The 11,843-nt window shown below is 41.1% G+C and overlaps 1 protein-coding gene across 1 annotated transcript in view; it reads left to right on the top strand.

Moving 5' to 3' along the window:
* Nucleotides 1-3,108: 3,108 nt before the first annotated feature.
* The window catches only part of PAPOLG (poly(A) polymerase gamma), a 39,560-nt gene continuing 30,825 nt past the window's right edge, over nt 3,109-11,843 (top strand). Inside the window, exon 1 of the mRNA XM_077766469.1 lies at nt 3,109-4,221. The gene's annotated coding sequence lies outside the window, so the exon portion shown is untranslated. The remainder of the gene's footprint in view (nt 4,222-11,843) is intronic.

The raw sequence follows: 11,843 nt of genomic DNA, 5'->3' as shown, positions 1-11,843 counted from the left end.
AGTATGTCAGTTGCATATAATAACAGGTTTTTTTTTTTTGTCCTAAGCCTTATACATTTTATTTTGTTTCTTGCCTTTTGTACTGACTAGCACAGTATAACATAGAAATGGTGATAGTAAACATCTTCATCTTGTTCCCAACTGCAGTGGGAAAGGTTTTGATATTTTACTATTTAAATTTAAAAAAAAAATTTTTTTTTAATTTATTTATTTCTGAGAGAGAGGGAGACAGCGCGAGCAGGGGAGGGTCAGAGAGAGAGGGAGACACAGAATCTGAAACAGGCTCCAGGCTCTGAGCTGGCTGTCAGCACAGACCCCGACGCGGGGCTCGAACCCACAAACCGCGAGATCACGACCTGAGCCGAAATCGGGCGCTCAACCGACGGAGCTACCCAGGTGCCCCTGACATTTTACTGTTTAATACAACATTCTTTATAGATTTTTTTGTAGAACCACTTGTGAGATTACAGAAGGTCCTTTCTATCCATTAGCACTAGACTTTTTTTTTCAGTAATGAATATATGTAGGGTTTTACCAAAAACCATTTCTTTCTTTATTTCACTGAGAATATTCTGCCTTTATCCTGTAAATATATTTAATTACACTTATTAACTTTTTAATGCTAAACCCACCTTTCATTTCTGGAATAAACCTGACATAGTCATCCATAGTCATACCCAGTGACTATGGTCTTTGCTGGGTTCTTCTCTTCTAAGACTAAACTGTAGTTACCCCCAGAAAGCTAAAAAAAAAATCTCAAATATAACTTAGGTTAATTTATGCCTAGGTTATGCTCAATTTTGGTAACTGTTTCAGGCTCCCTCTTCAAGACACTATGGTTATGTAACAAATCACCATAACGTAATGACTTAGAACAATAATCGTTTTTCTCTCTCTCTTGGTGTTCCTGTGTCAAGAATTCCAGAGCAGCTAGCAGGCTCAGCTCTGTTAAAGGTCTCTTAGGAGGTTACAAATCAGACTGGTTGGGACTGGAGTTATTTCAACAGCCTGATTCACATCCCTAGTGTCTGGGCTGGGGAGACCCCAACAGCTGGCCACTGGAACATGGGGGCCCCTCAAACATCCCCCTCTAACTCTGTTGGCATATCTGGCAAGACAGCTTCAGGGTGGTAGGATTTCTTGCGTCGGCTTGTGTCCCGAAGGAGAAGCAGAAGGAAATTGTATTGCCTATTATGACCTAGCCTTAAAAGTCACATAGCATCATTCTACCATACTGTTGGCTGGGTAGTTACAAAAGGCCACTCAGTTTCAAGGAACATAGGCCCATCTCCCAATGGAGGAGTGATAAGTCACATTGTAAGGAGAACATGTGGAGCAGATATGTCAGCAAAGCCATCTTTAGAAGATACAACTTCCCAGGCGCCTGGGTGGCTCAGTCGGTTAAGTGTCCAACTTCATCTCAAGTCATCATCTCACAGTTTATGGATTTGAGCCCCACGTCAGGCTCTGCTGACAGCTCAGAGCCTGGAGCCTGTTTCAGATTCTGTGTCTCTCTCTGCCCCTCCCCCACTCATGCTCTGTCTCTCTCTTTCTCAAAATAAATATTAAAAAAAAGAAGAAGAGAAATACTACATGGCAATGAGAATGAATGAAATCTGGCCATTTGTAGCAATGTGGATGAACTTGAGGGTGTAATGCTGAGCGAAATAAGTCAGGTTTTCACTTATAAGTGGAACAGGAGAAACTTAACAGAGGACCATGGGGGAGGAGAAGGGGAGAAAACAGTTGGGGAGAGGGAGGGAGGCAAACCATGAGAGACTCTTGAATATTGAGAACAAACTGAGGGCTGATGGGGATGGGGGAGAGGGGAAGGGGGGTGATGAGCATGGAGGAGGGCACTTGTGGGGATGAGCACTGGGTGTTATATGGAAACCAACTTGACAATAAACTATAAAAAAAAATGAAGTGGGGAGGTAGGTGGGGCTGTTGTAAAACAAAAGGCCCACGGGAGCAAAATAGTGGCTTCTCATTGGCTGAGCTGTGACAGTCTCTCATTGGCTGAGCTGTTGAGAGTGGAGGTAATGTGGTTTGGAGTGTAGGGGTTCAGAGCCGATGGCTAAGAAAGAATTCTTGCCATGTCTTCCATGCAAAAAAGGGGTTTTATTAAAACACAGGGATAGGACCCATGGACAGAAAGAGCTGCACTGAGGTTGTGAGGAGAGACTGATGATATAAGATTTTTCTATCCTGTGGAGGGGAGAATGGCATTGGGATCCCAGAAAATTGAATCTGTAGGTTTCTGGAAGTTGGGCTATTGGTAAAATTGTAAATCATTAAGTAATCATTAAGACAGTTGTAAACTGAAAAGAAAAAAAAGAAAGAAAAGAATAAGAAGATACAACCTGCCACAGCAGCATCTCATAAGGTCCACAGCCAACCTAGACAATCATCTTTACCATCACCCATCCTTGGCCTGTCTAGTTTAGGTCCCACACCTCCTTTCTTACCTCTGCCTCCGGCAGCATGGTGCCCATCTTCATTGTCCTTCACGCACAGTCACATACTGGGGTCCCACAAGATCACTCTTAAGACCCATTTCTCAGATATCTTCCCTAGAGTTTTGGAGGGAACCTCAGCGGGCTTAAGAAATGGGTATCAAATGTTACCCTGGCTAGAGTTCCCAAGGAATGTTATTATGTACTTGGGATAACTGCACAGACACTGAGTGCATCTTCACAACAATGGCCAAGATGAAATTCTTTCCTCAATTCCAAGGATTTTTCTCAGTGAGGGCCTTCTCCAGACCAGGGCTGTGTTAGAAGCTGGTAGCATGATAAAAGAAGGAACTCACAGTGGAAAGATGTGTCTGTAAGCCTGTCAGCACATGACCCAGAGGATATAGGAAACATTAAAGGATATTAAGTCAAGAAGTCTCATGATCGGGTTTGCACTTTGGAAAGATCATCACTATGGGACGTCTGGCGGCCTCAGTCTGTGGAGCATGCGACCCTTGATTTCAGGGTTGTGAGTTTGAGCTCCACGTTGGGTGTAGAGATTACTTAAAAATAAAATATCTTGAAAAGAAAAAAGAGAGAGGAAGGAAGGGGTGGAAGGAGGAAGGAGGGAGAGAGAGAAAAAGGGAGAGGGAGAGGGAGAGAGAGGAAGAAAGAGAAAGGAAGGAAGGAAGGAAGGAAAGACCACCACTATGTTTAAGTAAAGCTTGTCCCTTACTGCCAGGAACAATGCGTACTCAGCGGCACTGTGTGTACAAATCTGCATTTCAATGTACCAGACCTGAGGGGGATTTCTTTGATAGAAGCCTCTTTGAGAGAAAATCGAGGCCTAGCTTGTTTATATACATACCAGAAGCCCACATTGAAGAAAACCTGCAGTGCAATTGAGTCTGCTTTCCTCGGTTCAGAAAACAGAATCAGGGGTTGGAGTAGCAACTACCTCATCTAAAGAATTTACTCCAGGGGAGACTGGGTGGCTCAGTCAGTTAAGCGTCCAACTCTTGATTTCAGCTCAGGTCATGATCCCACAGCTGGTCATGATCTTATGGTGGGTTGGGAGATGGAACCCTGCATCAAGCCCTGCATTGAGCCCCATATGGGGCTTCACACCAGATGTGAAGCCTGCTTAAGACTCTCTCTCTCTCTCCCTCTCTCTCCTTCGCCCCCACCAAAACAAATTTACTCCAAAATCTGAATTATTAATTTTCACCATCCTAACAGGTAAAGGCTAATTCGATTCTGTAGCTGAAAAATGAGTATAGCAACATTCTTTGTAAAATATTTTGGAAATGTCCCTGATTTATTGAAAATACTATGATAAATCATGGCAAAGATCGCAAAGAATTTTCACAATAGCCTTTTGTGGAATCCAGAGCAGCAGCAGCAATTGCTGGTAGTACTGTCTTTCCCTGCACTATAATCAACATTGGACAAGGAAACCGTACACCTGATTGATTCAGGAAATCAAAGCAATAAAACTGCCAGCAACAATGCGGCCAAGTGATTAAAAGAAGGCTGGTTGAAAATTTAAACACCCTTTTTACTCATTAATCTCCAACTGCTAAAGACAAACAAAAAGCAAAATTAACATGATTGTAAACTAAGCACTGTGTCCTGTGGCTACCATGTTGGCCTGCTGAGAGGGAATGGGCTGATCAAAGCCCGCGGAGTCTGCAGAGAACCGTGGCTAAGAGCTACTTCGGGAAGCGCACAGCCAGGATCCATTACCGGCCCGCTTCAGAAACAGGTGAGTGCCGTAATTAATCTTGCCCTCAATTTGGAGGGAAATGGGAGAGCTACCTGCTCTGTCCACTGAGTTTATATGTTAATCCTCCCAGCTCTGGGAAAAAGTTCTTAAATTGGCGTAAAGACTTTTCCTGCCCTTCTGAAAGTGTAGAGAAGAAACAGTTGGGAGGGGGTGTTGAGGTCCCTAACTTCAGGCAGTTAAGATGCTTTCCAGGAAAGCTGTTGATTGCTACCTTGCTTGGTTTGACGTGTATCTAAGCCCACAGAGCAAAAGGCTCTTCTAATGAAGCTAGCAGGTTTTTTAATGCAAGAGAATACTCAGAGACTCAGGGGGCCTCACCCCACAAACAGAAACCATGAAAATCCAGATACTTGGAATTGGAATTGCTCTTGCAGGCAAACTCATCTAACCAAAGGACACTTGAATTGCTTAAAGCATATCCAAGACTTTGCATATTATTCCAGATACAGCAAAAATGAATAGGCATCTGCCTTGTCCTTTCTTCGCACCAAATTCATATTTAAAAAAAAATAATGAACTGTACAAGCAAAATACCTGCATCAGCAATAGAAATTTCACACTAGAAAAACTGAGGACTTCTACTAAAACTCAGTGCTGAATAAATGGGGTAACAAAGTTGAACCACCGAAAGCAATCTTTCTTCTGCAAGGAGACAACAAATTATGGGCATAAGCAGAAGATGCTAGAAGGTACCCTCTGACACCCCTAATATGGAGTGGTGGAGGCCACTCTGTGGCAGAAGGCTGAAAGCCAAGCTGTTTGAGAGGCCTGTTAGAAACTGTAATGCTTGGCTGCCCCTCCTTCTGAGACACCCTCAGTGATGTGCTGAGGCCCCAGTGGGGCACCAATTAGCCATTCAAGCATAAAACCTTTTCCTAGAAAACCTGCCAACAGTGATAGAGGTGTGGCTTCACTAGGATTACCTCCCCCATTCCACTCTGCCCACCCACCCACAGTTCTATGACAAAATTTTGCTACATTTCTGAAATGTCATTGCCTTCAGCTTCTCTTCCTCTGTATGTATCTGGATCTGATATCCTACTATTAAAAATTTGGTTGGGACCTGTTTTAGTCAGTTTGGTGTGCTATAACAAGACCGTAGACTGGGTGGCTTAAAACACAGAAATTTATTTCTCACAATTCTGGAAGCTGGAAAGTCCATGATCAAAATGCCAATAGATTCGGCCTCTGGTGAGAGCCCATCTTCCTGGATGGCCATCCTCTCATTGTATCCTCCCATGGCAGAGACCAAAAAGAGAGAAGCAAGAACTTTCCTGTCTCTTTTTCTAAGGGCACTAATCTCATCATGAAGACTCCACTCTCATGACCTAATCTCCTGAAGGCTCCACCTCCAGATACCATCACACTGGGGATCAGAGTGTCAGTTTATGAATTGGAGGGGTGGGGGGAGGTGGAATCAAACATGCAGTCTATAACAGGACCCATATCAATTTCTGACAACATCGAACTCCTATTTGTTCAAAATCAACTGAACAGGACTGAACATGAATCCATTGAGAGCAAATTTAACCATATATTTATTTTAGTTGTTCAAATAGGTAGGGAGTCCCTGTATGGTCACTATGTACAGAGCAACAGGGCTTAGGATGAATTCTATATGGTCCTTGAGCTTGAGTTATGGAACAGGCTTTAATGGGGGAAATTACAAGCCAGGGGTCAGAAAGAGAAGATGGCATAGTCTAGAATCTTCCAAACACCCCAGGGAGAGGGATGCTACGGCCAGGTGCTGTGTGTGTTCCAGTGGAAGACTATATCACCCAAGATTAGATCTTCTTGGAGTTAACTTGTAAGAAAGCAGCCTTGTCAGAATGTGGACAAAGAAATTATTTAGAGCCAGAGTAACTGAAGTTAGGTGCTAGCTGCCCAATACTTGGTGATCTTAGGAAGTTCAGCCCTGGGGTACCTGGGTGGCTCAGCTGGTTAAGCGTCTGACTTCAGTTCAGGTCACAATCTCACAGATCACAAATTCAAGCCCCATGTCAGGCTCTGTGCAGACAGCTCAGAGCCTGAAGCCTACTTCGGATTCTGTGCCCCCCTCTCCCTGCCCCTCCCCTATGCTTGCTCCCTCTCTCTCTCTCTCTCTCTCAAAATTAAATAAACATTAAAAAAAAAGAAGTTGCAGCCCCTTATGCAAGGGGTAGAAAGCCATCCTAGGACACTAAGTGTGGGCACAGCTGTTCTGCTGGTAGAAGGGAGGACCCTAGTCCCTTCTGGCACAATACGTGGGCAACCCCAGGGTCATCTCTACAGGTCATTTTTGGATGATCCTCCCTGAAGCACCATACTCTTCTATTCATACTTTATTTTTTTAAGTGTATTTATTTATCTTGAGAGAGATAGAGACAGCATGACTGGGGGAAGGCAGAGAGAGAGGGAGAGGGAGGATCCTAAGCAGGCTCAGCATTATCAGCACAGAGCCCAACACAGGGCTTGAACTCACAAACCATGAGTTTATGACCTGAGCTGAAACCAAGAGTTGGACACATAACCAACTGAGACAACTAGGCACCTTATTCATACTTCAAAAAGTGTTAGTTATAACCTGCAAATGACCAGTGTGAACAATCCTGTGCTACAACAATCTGCCAGATAAAGGAAATGCTTTGGGCTAAAAAAAAATTGTTCAGAGATGAAAAGGTTCCAATGGAATACTTGTATTATAACATTCAGGTACATCAGAATGTTAAGTTGAAGGCAAAGTGGAGACTGTCTACCAACTGGGGTAAAAAGATGAAGAGATAATGGGATGAAGAAAGATATAAGGGAGAATAATATTTGAAATTAATTCCTTCAGCAAATATAAATATTTATATTTACTTATGAAGTTCTGAGGATGAGCTGGTGAGCAAGACAGATGTGCCCTACTTGTTCTACAGACAAGTAAACAGCCCAGTAGATGTTGAAAAGCCTAAAACAATAATTTTTAAAGATTTTTTCTCCTAAATTACTTACATGTACATTTGAACACTCTCCCAAGTTGCATTTCTGTTTACCTGAACACACAAACAAAAAAGAGCTGATTGACGGAACACAAGAAATTTTTAAAGTAAAAAAAAAAAAAAAATTAAACCTAATCTTTTAAAAAGTACTCAGAAAAATATGTTTAATGTTTACTATGTTCTAGACACATGTTAGGGAAAAGACTGTCATAGAAAGGCCTATCTGGACAGAATTTTTAAACTTCAAAAATAAGAATTTTACAAGTGTTTTAAGACTCAGCAGGTAACAATAAAGCACTGTCTACAAAGCTTTGAAGGAAATGTTAATGACTTAGTAAAAGGGCATTTTCAAATATGCCAGAACTAGGAAAATGTACCCCCTTTCTAAATAAGCTATTTCAAGACTCATTCTAGAGCAAAAGATGATCCTAAGGAAAAACTCAAGCATAGGGGAGTTGTAGCTGGAAGAGACTGGCAGTAAGCACTGAAAACATTTCATTTGTAGGGATGAGTCTTGATAATTGGTGTAAATACCATTATGGCACAAGGAAAGTAGACAAAACATATGAACCCACAGAGTAGGAAATATAAATGGCTGGTGAAATACCACTGATCAGGAATATGTAACTTAAAGCCACAAAAAAACACCACTTTCCAACCTATCATATTGATATAAAAAATTTTTTTTTAATGGTAGCAAAGGAACCAGCTTGACAGAGGAACCCACTGGTCAAAGCTGGGATCATTTTAGCATCAAAAGAACCATAACTGTAATTGATTGAAATATGTTGACTATATTAGAAAAATGAGTCCATGTGATACTTAAAAAAAAAAAAAAGAGGAATAAAATAAGCAATCAAATAAATAAGAATTTCTTTGAAGGGGCCATTATGCCAAGTTCTTACTCTGGAAGGGAAAAGAATATTTTTTTCTTTGCAGTAGGAATCATATTGCATGATAACTAATGGCCCTAGTCAAAGAGAAAAAGCTCTTCTTTCTATAAAAATTCCAGCTATAAATGTAGACAGAATTGGAAAATCACAATTTGCAACCCCTAAGCAAATAATTAAGCCAAGAGTATCAACAGATGCTGAAACCATCAGGTGAACGGTTGATGGAGAGCTGGATATTCACCTAGTGCCAAAGTTACCACCCCACAGATTACTGGTTTGTTCCAAGATGACTGTCACTGCATAAACCCTGTGGTCAATCTTAATATCACCAATGATGGGATACCCAGAGCTTCATAATGTGACTCCTCGTATGATGCAGTGTTTAGCCTGAATCTAAACAAGCCTTTAGATCTAGCTTCCAATACTAGAAAATATGGGGCTGTTAAATTATACCACAAGGGACAAGTCAGAAAAACCCAGAAATGGGGCCATTGTATGAAACAACTCTCCTGGTCTTTCTGAATCAATGTCATTTGAAAAATAAAAAGCTGGGGGTGGGAGGTGAGGAGGAGACAAGAAGGGACAAAAAAGGGTGTGTCTCTTCTAAATCAAGATAAACTTCAGAGACCCAGCAACCAAATCCAATCATGGCTCTTAACTGGATCCTAATAAGAATAAACTTGCTGCAAAAGACATTTTGAGACCCAGCAACCAAATCCAATCATGGCTCTTAACTGGATACTAATAAGAATAAACTTGCTGCAAAAGACATTTTGGGGACAAGAAGGGGTAACTTGGGTGTGTTGGTATTATTGTGGTTATGTAGGAAAGTGTTCCTATTTAGGTATACAATTCAAAATTTAGGAATGAAATGTCATGATATCTGTATTTACTTTAAAATTCTTCAAAAAATAGGTGAAACATGACAAAATGCTAAAATAATTGTTTCATCAATGTGGCAAGTATATGGCATTTATTATACTACTCTACTTTTATGTACATTTATAATACTCATAATAACTATAAAAAGTATTTTCAGTATCTAACATTTGTGAGGGTTTGAGGAAACAGAGCATCCTATACATACTGTTGGTTAAATTGGTATAACCTTAGGTGACAATTTGGAATATATAAATATTATTTTAAAATATACATACCCTTTGACATAGTAATCTTATCATTAAGAATCCATTCACAGGACACCTGGGTGGCTTAATCGATTAAGCATCTGACTCTTTTCAGCTCTGGTCATGATATCTCAACTTTGTGAGTTCGAGCCCAGAGTCAGACCCTGTGCTGGCAGCACAGAGCCTTTGTGGGATTCTGTCTCTCTCCCTCTCTCTGTACCCCTCCCCTACTTGTGCTGCCTTCATCTCTCTCAAAATAAACAAATAAATTTGCAAAAAAAAAAAAATAGCCCAGGGGTGCCTGGGTGGCTCAGTCAACGGTTAAGCATCTGACTTTGGCTCAAGTCATGATCTTACGCGGGTGAGTTCGAGTATCACATTGGGCTCTCTGCTTATCAGCATGGAGCTTGCTTCTGATCTTCTGTCTGCCCCACTTCCTCAAAAATAAACAAACAAACATTTTTTAAAAAACTTTAAATAAAGAATCCGTTCAATAACCTAGTGACAGAATAGAGGATGTAGTATAAGGATATTTATTATAGCATATTGATAATATGAACAAATATGAGACAATAGGGAAATGGTTAAATATATTTTGACAATATATTACATATTATCTATGACAAAGAACACCATGTTACTGTTAAAAAGGACAAAGTAGGTGCATATTTACTGTTCTGGTTTGCTAGGACTGCCTAGCAAAGTACCTTAAGCAACAGAAATGTATTTTCTCACAGTTCTGGAGACCAGAAGTCTGAGACACAGTGTGTGCAGAGCTGGTTTCTTCTGAGGCCTCTCCCCTTGGGTTATAGGTGGCCGTCTTCTCCTATGTGCCTTCACATGGTCTTCCCTGTGTACCCATCTGTGGCCAAATTTCCTCTTCTTACAAGGACACCTGTCATCTTCCAGAAGAGGCCACACTAATGACGGCATTTAAACTTAAATACCTTGGGGCACCTGGGTGGTTCAGTCAGTTGTGTGTCCAACTCTGGATTTCGGCTCAGGTAATGATCTCATGGTTCTGTGAACCTGAGCTCTGTGTCAGTGCGCTGACCCACACTGTCAACGCAGAGCCTGCTTGGGATTCTCTCTCTCTCCCTCGCTCTCTGTCCCTTCCCAGCTTGTGCACACATACTCTCTCTCTCTCTCCCTTAAAATAAATCAATATATAAAAGCAAAAAAATTTAATTTAATTATCTCTGTAAAGACCCTGTCTCCAGATACAGTCACATTCTGAGGTACTGGGAGTTGGGGCTCCAACATATGAAACTTTAGGGTTACACATCATAATATTTACTGACGTGGAAAGATGTTCATGACTTTTAGGCTAAAAACATCAAGAAGCAGAACAACATATACAGTATCCCTTTTTTTTCAAAATTTAAAAACAACAAAAGCATACCTCTGGTACATATTTATACATAGCTTGAGGTATATTGAAAACATACCTACCTGAAAGGATAGATACCCAACTGTTACAAAGGCTCCCTGGGGAATAAAACGGGGTTAGGAATGGAAGGGAAGGAAGGCCCTTTCTTCATAAGCATGGGTTACTTTTGTCATTAGAAGATTTTAGCTTAAAAAAAAGACCCTTACAATGAGCCCCAGAGATGACCTGGAGGCATCAGAGAATCTCCAGTTCCAAGTGCCACAGGAAAGGAAAGTAGACTTACCAGGGCCCAGGACCAGATGTACACAGTCTGTCCTGCCTTCCCCAATACATTGGCACCATCTCAAGAATTGGGGAGGGTAAGGTCCAAAGACCAAGATTGTCTTTGTCTGCCAGCTCAGAAGAATGGGGGATTCAGGGTCAAAATTCAGTTTTAGAAAATCAAGTGATATTTCTTGCATGTCTGAACTTTGAGACTGAGATCCATATGGCTACACATACTGTTCTCATTTCATTCTCTTACAATCCTAGTATCTTCATTTTACAAATGAAGACAGGGCTTTTTATTAATTTTCCTGAGTATGTAGCAAAACTAGAACTCAAATTTGGGCCTCCCTTGCACTGAAGCCCACGCCACATACTACTTTATGCTGCTTGGAATAGCTTTTGCCTTCTCTCCACCACCTGTACCCAATCCCAACTACCAAATCTTGCTAATTCGGGCAGCATCCTCTCTTCGAGGAAGCCACTTTTCAGCATCTCCCCTAACTTTAGGTGGCCCTCTTGCGCCTCCCTAAATGCCTATCTGCATTTCCATGATCTCTGAGTATGTTTGTCCTCCTCCACTAGACTGTGAACTCTGAAGGGCAAGAGTTAAATATCTTTAGTGCCTGACACACAGTAGGTTCTTTAGTTCTACAACAGAAGAATACACTTATATTTTATTGTTTCCTCACTAAACTCTGAATTTCATAAGGTTAAAGAATACATCTGGTTTTATGCACCATTAAGCCACTGGTGTCCAACAGCACTTGGTTTTCTATAAATATTTTCGAAAGAATGAATGGATAATTTTATAAGTAATTTCCTCTATTTCCTAGGACTCTGAGTCACATTCCGAGAAAAAGCAGCTTCCTGACATCCTTTTCCTTGTAATGGTTTAGTATATTAAATTATTTCTTGGATTTATCCTCCTATTGCAAACTGCAAACTGCTAGCGATTTTTTTCACC

This window comes from Crocuta crocuta, unplaced genomic scaffold (assembly GCF_008692635.1).
Source record: "Crocuta crocuta isolate KB4526 unplaced genomic scaffold, BGI_CrCroc_1.0 scaffold113, whole genome shotgun sequence".
Classification (NCBI taxonomy): domain Eukaryota; kingdom Metazoa; phylum Chordata; class Mammalia; order Carnivora; family Hyaenidae; genus Crocuta; species Crocuta crocuta.
The sequence above is the reverse complement of the archived record's forward strand: the minus strand, read 5'-3'. Positions and strand labels throughout refer to the sequence as shown.